This window comes from Oreochromis niloticus, linkage group LG5, assembly GCF_001858045.2.
Source record: "Oreochromis niloticus isolate F11D_XX linkage group LG5, O_niloticus_UMD_NMBU, whole genome shotgun sequence".
NCBI lineage: Eukaryota > Metazoa > Chordata > Actinopteri > Cichliformes > Cichlidae > Oreochromis > Oreochromis niloticus.
This window is the reverse complement of record NC_031970.2, coordinates 10,957,942-10,974,716: the sequence shown is the minus strand read 5'-3', so window position 1 is coordinate 10,974,716 and position 16,775 is coordinate 10,957,942.

Here is a 16,775-nt window from a genome sequence, read left to right as displayed (position 1 = left end):
CACAACAGATTGTCAAAATTGGCTAGGCTGATTGGCAAACAGTACAAAGATAAGAAAACCAAACTGAATGAGGAGTTAATCATTAAAACCAAAACTGGGAAAACACGAGGAAACCTGAACAAGAACATGGAGACACAGGGGTGGGTAACACACCCTCTGATACAGGACCAGGGAAATCAGAGACAATATATAGACTGAGGGATGATCGGGGAAGAGGAAACACATGGGAACACAGCAGGGACAAATTAGCACATAGCGAAACAGGGAATTAAAACTGAACACAATGTACATGAGACGAGGGATTGACAAAATAAAACAGTAAGTAGCACTCACACCGAGATTCAGACAAGGACACACAAGCTTGACACCAGGATGGGGATAAACAAACATGGGAACACACGAGAGACTGGGGAGACAAGGACAAAACACGAAGAAGAACATGGGAACAAACAGGTAAGGGAGACAGAACACTGAGACATGACTGGGATGACAGAGGGAGGGCGAGAGACACTGCAAGAGGGAGAGGGAGGGACATAAATGGAGGCAGAAAGGGTGAGAGACACAGAGAATAACAAACGTGGAAACATGACAGACCTAACATGGAAGATGCTCAAGACAAAACTTAAAGGTGAGTGTAAGAAGACAGGAGGAGGTCACTAAAGAATAAAACACAGAGACAGGACTAAGGGAACGGGAAAATAAACCAATGACCCTAAAGTAACAAAACAAGAAAACCCAACATAACATCCAGAAATAAGCTCAATTCTCAGACTCAAAATGATTTTAACAAGATTCAAAAGTCCAAAACACAGGACGCTTGGTCACGACCCAGAACCATGACACAGATGCCTTTTTACTGATTTAAAATTTGTTGTCTCCCAAACGAGAAGCACGAGAATATATGGGGGGAATTTTGTTTTCTTGTAAATCATATACATTTACTAATAGGAGAGTTATATGTGTAAAGCTCCTCATATTATGACATTTTGCAAGTCATGCAGACAATAAGTTATTTTTGAACATATGAAAAAAAAACCCACAGTTGTTTTATTTGTGTTGTCAAGTTTTTCAAGGTGTTTGATAACACCTGGAAAAAGGATGTCTGGGTAATAAATAGTTAAACACCAGTTGTTTAACAAGTTTTAGTTTCTCAATCATAAATTGCTTAAATTATTATAATTTAATTAAAGGGTTTTGTCAATGATACTGTAAAGATAGGTAGATATTAAATAAATAAAATCAATACATCAGTGTTATCACAGTCATTTCACATTAATCACCAAAACAAATCTAAACTAAATACAATCAAATAAAACAAAATAAATGGAAAACATAAGAGCTTAGTGAAAACTAAAGGCACAACCATACCTATAAGTATATATTGCACATTGTATTAGCCATACTATGCTATAATACACTGTACATAAGTGAAAGTTAGATTAATATTATGGAAAAAGCTGTACAGTGATGTCTGTCTGCAGAGGATGAGTAGCTTTATTGTTGCATTATATTCCAAATTATATTGCTATGTTTCAATGCTGATTGATAGGCTATAATTATATTGTTCATTGTGATTGTTCTGCATAAATAAAAAGAGAAAATATTGTGGCAGCGTGCTAATCCTATGACTAATGTTGTAAGTATAAGGCTGACTCATACCAAGTCTGTATGAACAGTGTCTAGCTGTACTGTTGTCCAGACAGTTCCAAACTCTGCATCTGTGTCTTTAAAATGTCTTCAAGGTTAACTTGATGGAACATGGCTTGATGGAACTTTCTGGTACAGTGAAGTGCACACAGAGTGAGTGATCCGACCTTTTCTTGTTACTGAATCATGCAATGTTCAACCTCTCAGACTGCTTGTTTTAGGAAACCCGTCTGAACGCATGGAAGAGAAGTAAGACAGGATGGAGGAGCAAAAGGTGACAAGAGCAGAACTCTGACACTAATGCAATCTGAAGTGACCTGTAATGCGGTGTTTCTAAATTGAAAAAATTGACCTTCCTTGGAGAGGTGACACAAGCCTGCACTCCGAGATGTTTCGGGGGCTAAGTGGAAGTTTCAGAGCAAGCTGCAGTGGAGCCTGAAGGCCGAGCAAATTTTTCATGAGTAATTTAATATCTGGAACATGAGAGCGTGCTCCACTCAGAATCCTGGCCCGGATACGGACAGTGATCTGTCAAGAAGGAGGGGGGGAAAGTCAAAAGGGAAAACCAATGAGTAGCCAAGACTGTACATCAACTTTCATCCAAGGATGCTTAGGAATGATGCATTGCCACCAACCTCAAAAAATGTCTTTACCAGGAAATGCTTCTGGGAGTCCAGTTTTGGAGGGATCATTCTTCATTTTGTTTAAATGTGTATCTGTCGGTTCTTAAAAATGATTCAAAATTGGGTTTTGGTTCATTAGCACCATGCAACACAAGTGTTAGTTCACATAATGTGTTACTCTTAAATACTATTCAGAATTCGCAAGTCAAGCCTACTAACGTAAGTATTAACTCCTACTAAATCATCAGATGTTTAAAAGGAAAAACTGGGGAATTGTGTTGTCAGCAAAATGTTGCAACACCACTAGTGCAGTATGCTGCTTGGTCCATAGCATGGACCACAGCAATTATGACTGCAATCTTGCTACAAAGCTTCTGCTACTGAGTAACCCAGTCCAGTTCTTCTTCGGTCCTTACACGGCCTCCCGCTCAACAACAGTCCTTGTTTAGCCCTATGATTTTTGGGCAGAAATAGTGAAGAAAACAGAAACCAGAGTTGAACAAACCACTGCCAGTCTAGGATTTTTGTGGATGAGGGTTATAATCCTGGAGTTAAATCTACGGGTGGGGAAAGGCACACATAAACTTATGCAGACTGGACCACCAGCAATCACATGCGGCATCATGAACTCCTTACTCCTTACCATTGGAAGTCTGGAAGCGAGGATGGCATGTGTGAGAAGTCTTCCCCACATACAAAAATCAGTCATGGAGTCTACTTTTATCAATCCAATTGGGCTAATTTCAGAAACATCTTGTTTCAGAGTGAAGTTAAAAAGCAAATTCATGTGTTTATTACTTTGAGTAATAAAAGCTTTTCACTTCTCTTTACTGGGTCCGTGTTAAATCCAGAATTGAATTTAAAATCCTTTCCCCAAACAAATCTGAGATGAATGGCCCCATCATATCTAGAAGACCTTTTAATATTGTGCACCCAACAGTGCATTTTCCTCTCAATTGCTTATTTGGGGTTCCAAAATCTTTCACAGGTAGGCTAAGAAACAGAGCCTTCGGTTATCCGACTCCTCTCCGGTGGAATCAGCTCTAATGTTGGGTTTAGGAGATAGACATCATCTCTACATTTAAGATTAAGGGATAAAATCTTCCTTTTTGATAAAGCTCATAGTTAGGGCTGGATCAGGACCCTGAACCATCTCTTAATGAATGTGCTATGTACTAAGACTGCTGTGGGACCTCTCATTATGTCCTCCGTATTTCCTTTCCTTTACACACCCTTTGTCTTTAAATGCACTACTGTATGCTGTTAACTTTTGTCTTCTCTCTCTTATAGTTTGTGTTTTGTTCCTCTCTCTTCAGTTTTCTCTTTCCCCTCACCTCCCAACTGGCAAGTGAATGCACCTCACCAAATTGTGCATGCACTTTATATGTAAAACACTTAAAGGTGCTGCACAGATATACTGCATAAAAAGTGTGATTTTCTCAGTGAGTGCCGCTGTAAATTACAAGTCAGTACCTCTTGACAATTTTGCCTAAACTGTTTTATTTAGCTGAAACACACATAATAATAACATACATGCTCATGTGCCAATGTTGGCATTTTCCACAGTGGACAGGGGTTAGCACCAGTAATCTGAGTAGCTTGTGGCTGTGCAGCCCCATATGCACCAAACTGCAATGCACTATGTACTCTGGCACCTTTTTGCCAGAGTACACAGTGCACCACCAATATTTTTTTCAGCAATCTAAACTCGAGTGACTCGTCTGTTGGATCAGACACGGGCCAGCCTTGGCTCCCCATGTGAGCCTTGGCCACCCATGACCTTGTTAGTGGTTCATCACTCTTCCTTCCTTGGACTACTTTTGATATATACTGACCACTGCCGACTAGAAATACCACTCAAGAGCAACAGTTTTAGAGATACTCTGAATCCACTCATCTAGCCATCACAATTTGGCACCGCGTCAAAATCACTTTTTCGTACAGATTTTCTTCAAAAATCATTCCTTGTGTATATAAAGGAAAATTTGGTCTTTATTGTTGTCACATGATATTGTTTTTACCTGAGAAAAGTAAAGACTTGTTTTAGATGTTGTAAATTTTAGCTTTTCAGTAGAGTTTAATGATTAATTATGCAAAACACAAATAATATTCATGAGAAAAATGGTAGTGTCAGAAACAGCCCTGCTGTATCTGTAGTTATGTTTTTTTCAACTGCATATGGCATCATCCTGCTGACACACACACACACACACACACACACACAAAGTCAGATCCATGTATTTGTATAGAACACAAAACAATTCCCAGGACAAGGAAACTACAGATACATGTATCCTAACAGTACTGGTTATTCAGCTGTGTATAACACCACATCACGATGTCATGTGAATGAGAAAATCTATTTGAAAAAATTTGGAAAAATGCTGTTTTAAGGCTATATTCCTTGCTAAGCTGCATAGTAGCATTAATATTTTATTGCATGTATATTGTATATTTCATTCAAATATTGCATTTTTTAAATTTTGATGATGATTTATCTTAAATACAGCATACAAAAAATGATGTTACTTAAGGGAAACACAGTTCTGCAGCACTGTTGTATTTTGATGGCCTTGTTGTATAAAAGGAATGTAATTCATAAAATATTTTCACAAGTCATGTTTCTGTATCCAGTCATTGCTTCGCAACAATAACTTGGAACACCCGCTGTTAGCGCGCATTTATTGCATATAAAATTTAACTGAGAAAGGATTGTTTTTATCAGTGTTAAGAACATCTTTGGAGGACATAACTAAGCCATGACTTCAAGCTGCTTCAATGGGTGCATTCCTGATTGTTCAAAAAATTCTTTGCATATAATTAATTCTCGACACTCACCTCAAAAGTTAACATCTCTTCATTTCACCATCCTCTAGCTATCTTTAAAGTTGGGTGATTATCAGTATACAGATTTTTCCATATTAGATTCTTTTGTGAGAAACTGTCATCTACAAAATATTTAGTATTCATGGTCATCATCATTATACATCATTAAAACATCAAACCAACCAGAGCCCTTTGGCTAAAAAGCCTATGCTTTAGTACTTAAAAAATAATATTAAAAGCTGCTCTTGATGATATTTTTCTAAATAGGTTATTAAAATCTTTTGAAGGTTCATCATAGATTGAATGAGCTCTTCTGGCTAATCATGGCAGCTCTTTCACTGAAAAAGTAACAACCATCCACACATCCATTATCTTATACTTATATAAAGTTGACAGGATGCAAAGATGTATTCTGGTACAATGCCTGCAGTACTGCTGGAGGTCCAGCTCTATATCACATCACATGAATAAGATGTAAAGGCACTTGAACTCCCTTGCTTGGGGCATCAGAGAATCATGGCCTCAAACTGGGAGGTGCTGACTCTCATCCCCAGCCATTTTACACTAGGCTGCAAACCGCTCCATGTGCATGCTGACGGTCATGCTACGTTGAAGCCAAAAGAACCGCATCATCTGCAAAAAGCAGGGATGTTATTCTGAGGTTTCTAAAGTGAACACCCTCCTCCTCCCCCGGCTATGACTGGAGAGCCTGCTTTTCCTTACTAACCTAAAAATAAAACAGCAAAAGTTTTTGTGAGGTTATAGTTAAGTTGGAAAAATACCTTCTTTTGACTGTCCCTTGTCATTTGTGTCTTGCTGAATTTTTGCCAGGAACGTTTAGTTCTTTCTTCGTGCTATTAATTTAGCAAACCTCTAATTAAAAAAAAAAAAGATTAGGTTGCTGAAAACATTATAAAGGTATCTGCTACACAGTGGGGGTTTTTTTAAATCTCACTGAGGTTTAACATCAGGAGGATGAAGAATTTAGTGAATCACAATTTTTATTGTGTTGTTACTTTTATATAGATTACCACAGTAAAACCACAGTCTGTGTTACTTTCATAGAAATGTTGGAATTTTTTTTAATTTTTAACCATTGAAACTGAACGTCTCATGTTTGTTTGTTTTTTATTTATGGCAATATAATTACATGATTTTTTCAAAATGGGTTACAACAAGATAATCAGTATTAAAAAACAGATTAAAAAATATTCTGTCCACTCTTTCTTAAAAAGTGGCACTTCCCACAGTTTTTTCTATATAAAACATCTAGCAACATTTATCAGCTTACTGACTGAAAACCTAGAGCTTATGCTTGTTTATCACGGCAGACTTCCTAACTTGTTCCAGCAAGAAAAGCACAGAAAAAAATAGCATGAGCTGTGATTGAGATTATTTTAGGCATGCAGGAACCTGGTCTTGTGTATTGTTGGTATAACTTACTAAGAGATTCTCATTAGCGGCAGCTATGCACATGCTCAAACAAGTCAAAATTCAGTTGTTAATAGGGTCTGCGGCTGCGACACGACCTGTGTCACAGTGATTTCCAAGATTAGAGCTATTCTCTCTCTCCACCAATTGGCTCTTCAGTAGGTTACTCTCCATGATACTGTGAAGCTGCTGACATTAAAATCGATCGCTGTCAACACACTGTCAGTCCTGATACCACAAAGGACATTGACAACTGGGGCTGGTGAGAAGACCTGCAGATAAGGACAAATGTCTCTGATAGAGACCAGAAGGGAAGAGAGTATGAAAGAATTTACAGGTCTTTATAAACTTACCTACCACTTGACAGTCCCAGGTGCTTCTTTATATGATTTCATGGATGGACTTGAGCTACAGTTAAAATACAATTAAAACATTCAAACTGGACATTAAAACTATACAATATATTTTATTTTGATGCAGCTAAATCCTTTTTAAGGCTGAAAAAGTATGATTTTATGTTTTTTTACATTTATTTTTATTTTTTTGTGCATGTGTTGAAAATATTTTTATTCTCATACACACCACTGTCTTTTCAATGTGCGGTGGGCCAAATGTTCAGCATGGTAGAAATGTAATGTAAACCTGTAAACCCACTCTGAGAGTGCACACGCACCATCCCACCAATCTGGATCTGCTAAAGGAAAAAAATGTAATATATTCTTCCTTTATCGCGCTCCACTTTACCACTAGGTTTAATGACAATTGCCCTTTTAGTTTTTACATAGTCCTGCTGACAGGCAGATAAACAGCAACAATAAATGTATTGTATGTTTCAGACTATTAGTGGCTTTTTACTGAGAAAAAAAAAAACAACAAATATTATATTCATGATTAATTCTATTGATTTAACTGTGTTTGTGCACACGTAAAATCCACGAAAAATATCAACTACAAAACCTGTGAGACTGAGTTTAGGCTCTGTGTCACTTGTGGTTATGTGATGTGTTCACAGCCAACACTGGATGGTAAAGTGCTTGTGCTTACCCAGCTTCGAGCTTCACCATAAGCCATGGCTGGCTGGATCTGGAGTGTCACACAGGGGTCATGAAGAGTTTGGTAGTCTGAACTCGCTGATGTTAACTGAAGCATGCAAGCATCAATGCTTGCACCCCTCGAGGCACTGCTGCCCGCTAAATCTGTGTCAAACTACGTAAACCCAATGCATCTCCTCTGCAGTGCAAAATCATGAGAGACATCAGTTGTTCGCCTCTAGAGGCCGATCAATGGGCCAACCAAACTTATTAAGCTGCGTAAATGACATTCGACAGAATCTAGTAAGTGTTAAACCGCAGGGTGGGATTAGGAAAGGACAGACACAAATATACACAGTCAATGACCTCTTTGCAATGCCTTGTTTCAGCTTTAAAGGTCCAGTGAGTGCTTTACATGTACAGCATCATAGTGATATGAAGCACTGTGAACCCAAAACAATGATATTACCCCAGAATTTAATTATATTTTAATGTGAGAGTTCCTATTACTCCCAGTTACACAATATAGTTACGTTCCTGTCTGAAAGAAGATCAAACTACGTACTTAGGAAATTATATTTAACAAGTGTGTTACTTTCTACTATTTGTTTCTCTAGAGTCCTTCCTTCCCTCTTGCACTCCATTTTTCCCTTCTTCCCTTTGTCTCTCTTTTTTTCCTTCTTTCCTTTTTTCTTTTTGGAATATTAGGATGTATTTAAATAGGATACAAGCCAAAGAGTTTGGAAACTGCTCAAGGTCTCACAAGATGGCTGCACACTGCCAGATTCAAACTGTGGATGAAGAACAGAAACCAAGAGCCACATAAAAATTTGACTTGATTATCAGTTAAGTTCTGAAAAAAGAATGGGATGTACATAAAAAACTATTACTGCTTGAAATGTATAATATAGATAATTAAGAATGTCTTTCAAAATTGTTGAGTTTCTTTTAAGGTTACTGTCTGCCCCCAAGAGGTCAAAATATCAAAATACAGTTTTAATCAAACACTTTTTGTTTCAACAACCAGTAAGATTTTTCATGTTGTATTTCATGTTGGTGTCTCACGGTGGATAAACCCAATGGCTTCCAGGGGTATCCATTAATATAAAGGACTTTATTAACCTAAACGTAATGTAATGCATGTCAAAAATAAATAATTATACAACCAGATAAATGGCTAAACAAGCATGAAGCATGAAAAGGCACTGGAAACAGATGGAATTTTTCCCCAGCGCAGAGACATCCCATGAAAATGCACAACCCTGCAATTACAGTTAGTTGTACTTCTCTGCTTCACACACACACACACACACACAGGCAGACACGTACACACACAAGCACACAAACACTTTCATGCATTCTTGATCTGTTTATGGTTTGTTCGTGACACTGAAGGCCATTTGCTGACCTATATAGACAGCAGCGTTTGAGTAGCTCTTGATGGGAACGCTACGTCCAGATGCCCCTCTGTTTGCTCTGGAGTGAAAATAGGTCAGAGGTCGGGAGGAAACCAATGAAAGAATGGGATTCACACAATCAGCAACGAGCATCATGGATGAGAACAAAAAGTCTGGGCTGTTTCCTTATGCCATGTTTGCTGCAGGCTCGGCTTGTCTAAGAATGAGAGGGTAAGAGTGGTGCAGACTCTGTCATGAAATGCATAAACATAAGAGTGTCTGAGTTTGAAATATAAATTCATTGTTCGGTACAGAGTCAACCACTGAGTGTATGTCATAAGCTGAAGGGAGCAGTGAACGAGTAAACAATCAAGTGATTTTAGTCACTCAAAGATTTTGTGTTTACACAAGAAATTTGATAAAATTATGTGCTCTCAACATGCCGTTGTTGATTATCTGCAAAATAGAAATTGTGTCAACAAGAAATTTATTACAACACATCAGAAACAAGCTACAATTACAGGAAACATAAAACTAAACGTGTGATATCAAAGAAACCATTTGCTATATCTTTTCCTATCTGAACAGCATAGAGAACCATAGAATTTATGGTATGCTAACTGCATAACCAGCACAAAAATATGAAGGCAGTATGTCCGTTTTGGTCAGTATACCAAATGAAATGTTGGTTTTTCAGTAAGTTTTTCATACTGCATTTAGTGTCACCAGGTGTTTCACTCTATATGAGACTGTACAGCATTTTTGTTCCTTGCTCCTTCTAACACAAATTGGAAAAAAAAAGGTCAGCACTCTAAAACAAATATTTTAAGTCAGATTTTTCCTTTTTTTTAGCTATGAAGGAAGCAGGGAATATGGTTAACCTGGGTCAAATGGAGGGCAACCTGTCATATCTTGCCAATGCTATGCCCCCCAAAAAATAAAACAGTTACTAGGAGTGTAGATTTTGGCTAAATCTGACTCCACACAGAAATAGCTATAGCAAAGTTTGAGAAACTATTTAGGCCTAGAGAGACGTTGTTTGAAGATCATTCTCAGAAAGCTTTTGGCTATTTTTTCCAGGGTTATTTTTAAAGAATGTGACACAAAGACATTTCTTTCTTGTCACCAATGACAAATGCTACTGGATTGTCCGGTTGTTGTGGTTTTCCCTCTAATGTCACACCTTTAACTTTCAAGGTGAAGGCAAAATTTGTCAGAGTTCAACTGTTCACAGAATCAGTTTATTTCATTCCAACCTCTCCACCAATGTTAGGAAGACCAAAGAGCTGTCAAAGGATGTCACAGATAAGATTTTAGACATGCACAAGGCTCAAATGGGCTATAAGACCACCAGTAAGATGCTTGGTGAGAAGGGGACAACTGTAAGTGCCATTATTTGAAAATGGAAGAAATACAAAATGACCATTAATTGCCCTTGATCAGGAGCTTCATGCAAGATCTTGTCTCATGGGATGAGGATGGGAGAAGCTTGTTAATGATCTGAAGGCAATTGGGACCACAGTCAGCAAGAACACTATTGATAACCAGAGATGGGCCGTGTAATCTGATTACTTTTTTCAAGTAACGAGTAATGTAAGGGATTACTATTGCAAAAACGGTAATTAGATTACCGTTACTTTCACGTAGGAACGCTGCGTTACTGCGTTACTAAAACCGTGATTTTTTGCGAGAACGTCTCATGACAGTGACGTAAGCGAGTGCGACGTTCGTGACAACAGCTGTCTGCAGATCATAATATATCGAGTGCGGGACAGAGTGTAGCATGCAGCGTTTAAAGCGTGGAAGTACTGACCTTATTTTGAGTTTGATTCCATAAAAAGTGACAAAAACATTAGTGTCCGCTGTGCGTGGGAAGAAAACTTCTTTTTACAGCGAAAAAACCCCTAAACTTCCAAGCAAGCAGCGAGTACGCTACGACGTAATGTGAAATTCACAGAGAAACTCGCGGATTCTTCCACTGACCGCTGCAGCACACCTGCACCAGGGTAAACCTCCGCCTACCCCAGTCCTGCTTTACAGGTGAAAATAGAGCAACAGGACCGCTGAGTCTTTGATTTTATTTATTTTCTGCTGTGTTTTACTTGCATCTATTTGAAAGACTGAGTGTAAATACAAAAAAATATTTTATTTTATATGCTGGAATGTGCAGAAAATAGGTTTAAATGTTAAACAAATTTCTTCCAGTCAGAGAATGTTGCATATAATTAAATTTTTGCTTGATGCATAAAGTTAAAAGATTAAAACTAATAAAACAAGTTTTAAAAAGAGACTTTTCCATTTGATTACATTTTGTATGATGAATTATGCAGAAAAAGTAGAATTGGGCTGAAAGATCTATCGCTTTATCACCTATTCAGGTTGTAAATCGTGTTTTTAAAAAGTAACTAAGTAACTAAGTAATTAATTACTTTTGAAAATAAGTAATCAGTAAAGTAACGGGATTACTTTTTGGGGGAAGTAATCAGTAATTAGTAACTGATTACTTTTTTCAAGTAACTTGACCAACACTGTTGATAACACACTACGTCATAATGGATTCAAATGCAGTGCAAGCAAGGTCTCTCTGCTCAAGAAACCACAGGTGTCATAGGTGTGAAGAGGGAAGGAGATTGGACCCAAAATGCAGACTCGTAGGCAAAATACTCAAAACTCAAAGCTCAGCTTTATTGTTGGACAGGAAAATACAAAACTAAACTGGGAGATACTGGAAACTAACAAACAGAACACACTGCCGGAGAATGAGGGAGATCACGACGCAGGATAGAGGGAGACGCAGACATAAATAGTCACAGGGGCAACGAGGGAACAAACCACAGGAGGGAATGACAGCTAAGAGGAGACACCTGGGAAGCACAGCTGAAAACGATCTAACAGACGAGACGGGGGAAGCAAAACTGAACATCACGCACGCCAGACAGGAGACCATCAAAGTAAAACAGGAAGTACAGGGAACACACACTGAGACGCAAATTGACGAACCCCAGGGAACAGAGAGACAAGAGAGGGTGAGAGAAAGCAGAGAGACACAGAGAGACATGACTGGGGAAACAGGCAACTAGACAAACATGAAGATGAGACAGACTTCACAGGAAGGCACATATAACGCAGGAGATGCTAGAGAGGACACACGGGGGCAAGACCCAGAAAAACAGGACACAGAGACAAGACCAAGTCATAAACGGCACCAATTACCAACTAAGACAACCAAAACTAGAAATACTGAATAAACTCAGAGAAGGCTTGGGATAAAGTGCTGTCGTCAAATTAAACTAAATTGAGCTCTTTGGCATCAACTTGACCCTCAATGTTTGGAGGAAGAGAAATGCTGAGGATGACCCAAAGAACACCAACCCCACAGTTAAGCATGGAAGTGGAAACATTATGCTTTGGGGTTGTTTCTCTGCTAGGGGTATTGGATGACTTCACCACATTGCAGGGCAAATGCACCGTAAAATCTTGGATGAGAACCTCCTTCCTTTAGCCAGGACATTGAAGATAAGTGCTAGATAGGTATTCCCATGACAATGATCCAAAACATATTGCGAGGGCAATTAAGAAGTAGCAAACAAGAAGCAAACTAAGGTCATGGAGTGCACACTCTCCAGACACCAATCCTATAGAAAATCTGTGGTGGCAGCTGAAATTTTGAGTTAGTATCTCTTTGTAGGTGAAGTGAATTCAGCAGAGGAATTTCAGTATTAGTAAAATGTTCACACAAACACACTCATAGCAGCAGTCCCATTTGTTTATCCCAAATTTCAGATACTGTCTGATTATTGTCCAAGGATATCTTTCACTATCGTGAATATTCTACATTTAACCTCCCTCGCTGGATGTAGTTTCACCATGTTGAAGCCAGAACCAGAGATATCGTAACAATTCTTTAATCTGTTTGATCTGTCATGTTGAGTAGCCCAAAATCGCACCAGTCTTAGCCAATCTAAGTGCTCTAGGAGCTGTTTTCAAACATCAAATTGCTGACTGCTGAAAAAACAAGCATAAATATTTCAGCATTGCATCCACACAGTGTGCACAGATGAAGTCATTTAATTGTGTATCGTGTTTAGGGAAAGAATTGTGTGCTTTGAAGACATTGCTGCACTGCTATATATAGGCCACTAATGATCTTTAATTAGTTAGCCATAATAGGCTTTCCAACAAAGTTTTGTTGTAAAGTTACTCTTTGAGTTCTCTCTGCTCCATTTACCATAATTATGAATCTGTGGTTTTATATGTAGATTGTGCTCACCTGGTTTAGTCATCTTTGATACTGCTTAACGTGGCCTCGACCTTTTACTCCATTTGCTTGTTCTTTTCTTTAAATAAGAAAGGAATAATCTTAAATTACAAGTCCTAGCTGGTCTTTGGTGGTTTATAACATTGCTTTTAAAGGGTAGTTTTAAAAGAGATGGTTTATTTAAAGCATTAAAACATAGAACAAAGAAGAAACTTCACAAAGCTGCATTGGATTTTTGAGCTGTTAGAAACATTGGTTATCTCTGACTCCTGTCATGAAACCTTTCTGTCTGATTGCTGATCTTTTTTTTTTACTCACAGTCTTCTTCTTTGTAAGTGAGGACTTTTTTTTTTTTCAAAGTAGGTTTTCAGATGGTCCAAGACAGATCTTTCCCTCGTTTTAATCACAGCCCTGAAGCGCACTGTAATTGTTTGATTATCATATTTGACCTTCAGTGTGCTGACTGGATTGTTTACATGGTTTTGGGGTTGCCAGAAAAGTAAAGAAGAAAAACACCAAAGATCCGTGTGATACTGTAATTGAGTGTCACATGTCGGTGCATTTGCTGGATCGTGCCTCGAGAAACCGTCCTCACCATTGCTCCCATATGTTACAGTCATGTGAGCATTCTGGCAATCGGCACCACTTAATTTTCCACTTTTCCCTCTTTTATGCTCCTGGCTTCACATCCTGGCAGGCAGCACAACCTTCTTCTTTTTTTCATATATATCCATCCACAGAACATCACAATCTGAGATGCCTGCATCCTGACTTTTCCCCAGGGACGTAACTTGATTGCAATTTTGTATCAGCAATGGAAAGTCTTGTGGGTTTTGTGTTGGTGGCAACTGTTGGCAAGACTGGAGACTTGGCACACAAATATTTTAAAAGAAACACAGCCAAGATGCAACACAAGCCAACAGTGTTATTTACTTTAATAGTGTTTTCCCCACTGGTGGAAAACAGATGACAGTAAACAGAGGGGGATTACCAGCAAATTGATAAAACAGTCTTAGGATAATTCATCACGCAACTTTTCTTTTACACAGTGCGCTGTTTCATTCTTCTGTATTTATCAAAAGATGCTGTAAGCTAGTCCAAGCTAGTTAGTGGAGTGGAGCATTAGTGCCATCTAGTGTCAAGGGCATATCACCACAAATCCAGGCTTAGAAGCAAGCAGGAATCTAGTATTATTTCATGCTAATTTAATCCCGTATTCATCCTTTCACAACTACTTAGATATGTAATAACAGGAAATGCAACATGAATCAGTGGCTAACTGCCTGTAGGGAGCATGTTGCTGGGGTCATTTTGGCCTGCAGTAAAAAAAATACTCATGCCGAGTGATAATAAGCTAGAGTAATTGGACGGAAAACTCAGAACTGACGCATCCGTCCCGATTCTCATGCTCAAAGACAGCATGCTCTCCTCTCCCGAATACGCACCAAAAGCACACATAGCAATGCGCGCCTGCGGTCTCTCTGAACCACATCGAACTGGCAAGCCAACAGTATTTTTTCAGTTGATCGATTGCCAAAAGAAAAGGAACGGAAAGGTGGAGGAGAGAGGAAGAGACTGAAAAGAGAAAAGGCCAAAAGACACTGGAACCTCGAGGAGCAGGTCAAGACTGTGGAGGCTCGGCACACAAATAAGCCGCCGTGCATTGCGGCGTATGTGACGCTTTCTAAATGTGATATATATATATATTTATTTAGGAATTGTAAAAAACGTCGTGTCATTCTAGTTCTGAAACGAGTGTAGCTTAATTGCTTTGTTTGTCTAGCTGTGTTTGCTCATTCATCCATAGCTATAATGCATCACGAACACTCAGTATTCGTACTGACTTATTTATAAGTCCCTATTTTATTGTTTTATTTTTCATAAAGGTTTCCTCTCAGATGGGCATTGTACACAAACCTATAGTCCTTTTCCTGTTACATAAGGGGGAGGTAACATATCAGCCTGCTGCATTTGATGATAACTGTGTTATTTGAAAAGTATTTATAAAAAACACTCATATTTTATATATTTTTTTGTTTTTTGCACTTGTGGATACAAGTTCATTATTATGAACATTATTAGTTGATTTTAAGAAAACAGAAAACAAAACAAAGTTAAAGACTGATTGGACTAAAACTTTACTGTTTTTTAGCCCTATATTCCCAAGACATCAAAACAATATGGGAATTCCCCAGTAAGTCTGTAGAGAAAATGTGGTATTTGGTACCCCTAATCAACATGTAGATTAGTTTACTCTTGGTTTGCATGAACATAGACAGCTGGGATGGGATCCAATTTCCAGCCTGAATTATAATGTAAGTCGACCCCGACATTAATGCTGAATAAGAACCTGAAGCTGAATCTGCCAAACAAAGTTCATTGATGATCAGCAGTTTTTAAACATCTTCTGTTCCCGCAGTAAAAATGTCTGCGCTTGTTTATTACGGTGCCTTTAAAAAGCAAGCATCAAAAAAAGATCCGCTCAAGGCAAAGAAACCTAGAAGAGTAAAAAATGACTGTCGATAGGGTATCTGTTATTGTTCCCAACAAGTGTGGTGAAATGCCCTTGCAGAGATTCTTACGGCTGCTGTTGTCCTGTCAGTGATGTCTTTATAACATGGCTTTTTAATGTCAGCTTTGATTATGCATAACAACACCTACGTCTGTCAAAACATGTCAGCCATCAGTAGCATATCTTATTTGTCAGAATGATGTGATGATGACCTTGGCCAGGCTGATATGATTAAAGTTATAAAAATAAATGCATTTAATGAGCTTTGGAAATGTCAAACTGTGTTAACCGAAATAATATGAAGTTTTTAATTATTAAAGTGTAAAATGAAAACATGTCAAGCACATCACTCTGATGTGATGTGGTGCTGAGTTGGTCAGCTTTTGAAGAAGCTGTTTCCTGTTTGTTTACACTTTATACAATAAACACAGTCAATGGTCTAATTCTCATGGTTCTGGAATCTTGTGATAAATTTGTTATTTTGTCACCTGTTATAATTATATTTGTATTTCTCCTTGTATTAATATTTTTCTAATACCACAAGTGTTTCTTGGCTTTGTCTCCCTCTGTTTTGTATGTGTGGCATTTTGTTTTTCTACTTCCGGTTTTGTTTCATTCTTTGCTTTTTCTTGTGTCTCCTAAGGTTTGATTTTGTCCCTCTTAGCCCTGATTTTGTCAGCCTGTGCCTTATTCCCACCTGTGTCTTGTTCTCCACCCTCTGTGAATAGTCTTGTCGTCCTGTCAGATTGTCAGATTGTGCTTCAGGTGTCTTCCACTCCCCTCTCTTGTATCCTTTTGTGGTTTCCACTTTTGCTTCCTATTTTGGTTTTTGTACATGTTTAGATGTTTGCAACAGCCAGACTCACTTTGCCATCCTGCTTTGGTTCCTCTCACCACTGACCCTTGGCACTAATGGTTATTTTTGCAAATGTAGAAAGAAAAGACTGATAGGGATTTTCTCAGATTTCCTAACAGAGAATCCAAATGTCGAATTATTAATTAAAAAGTTTCAAATTCTTCTTCTTTAAAGACTCGTAATTTTATTTTAGG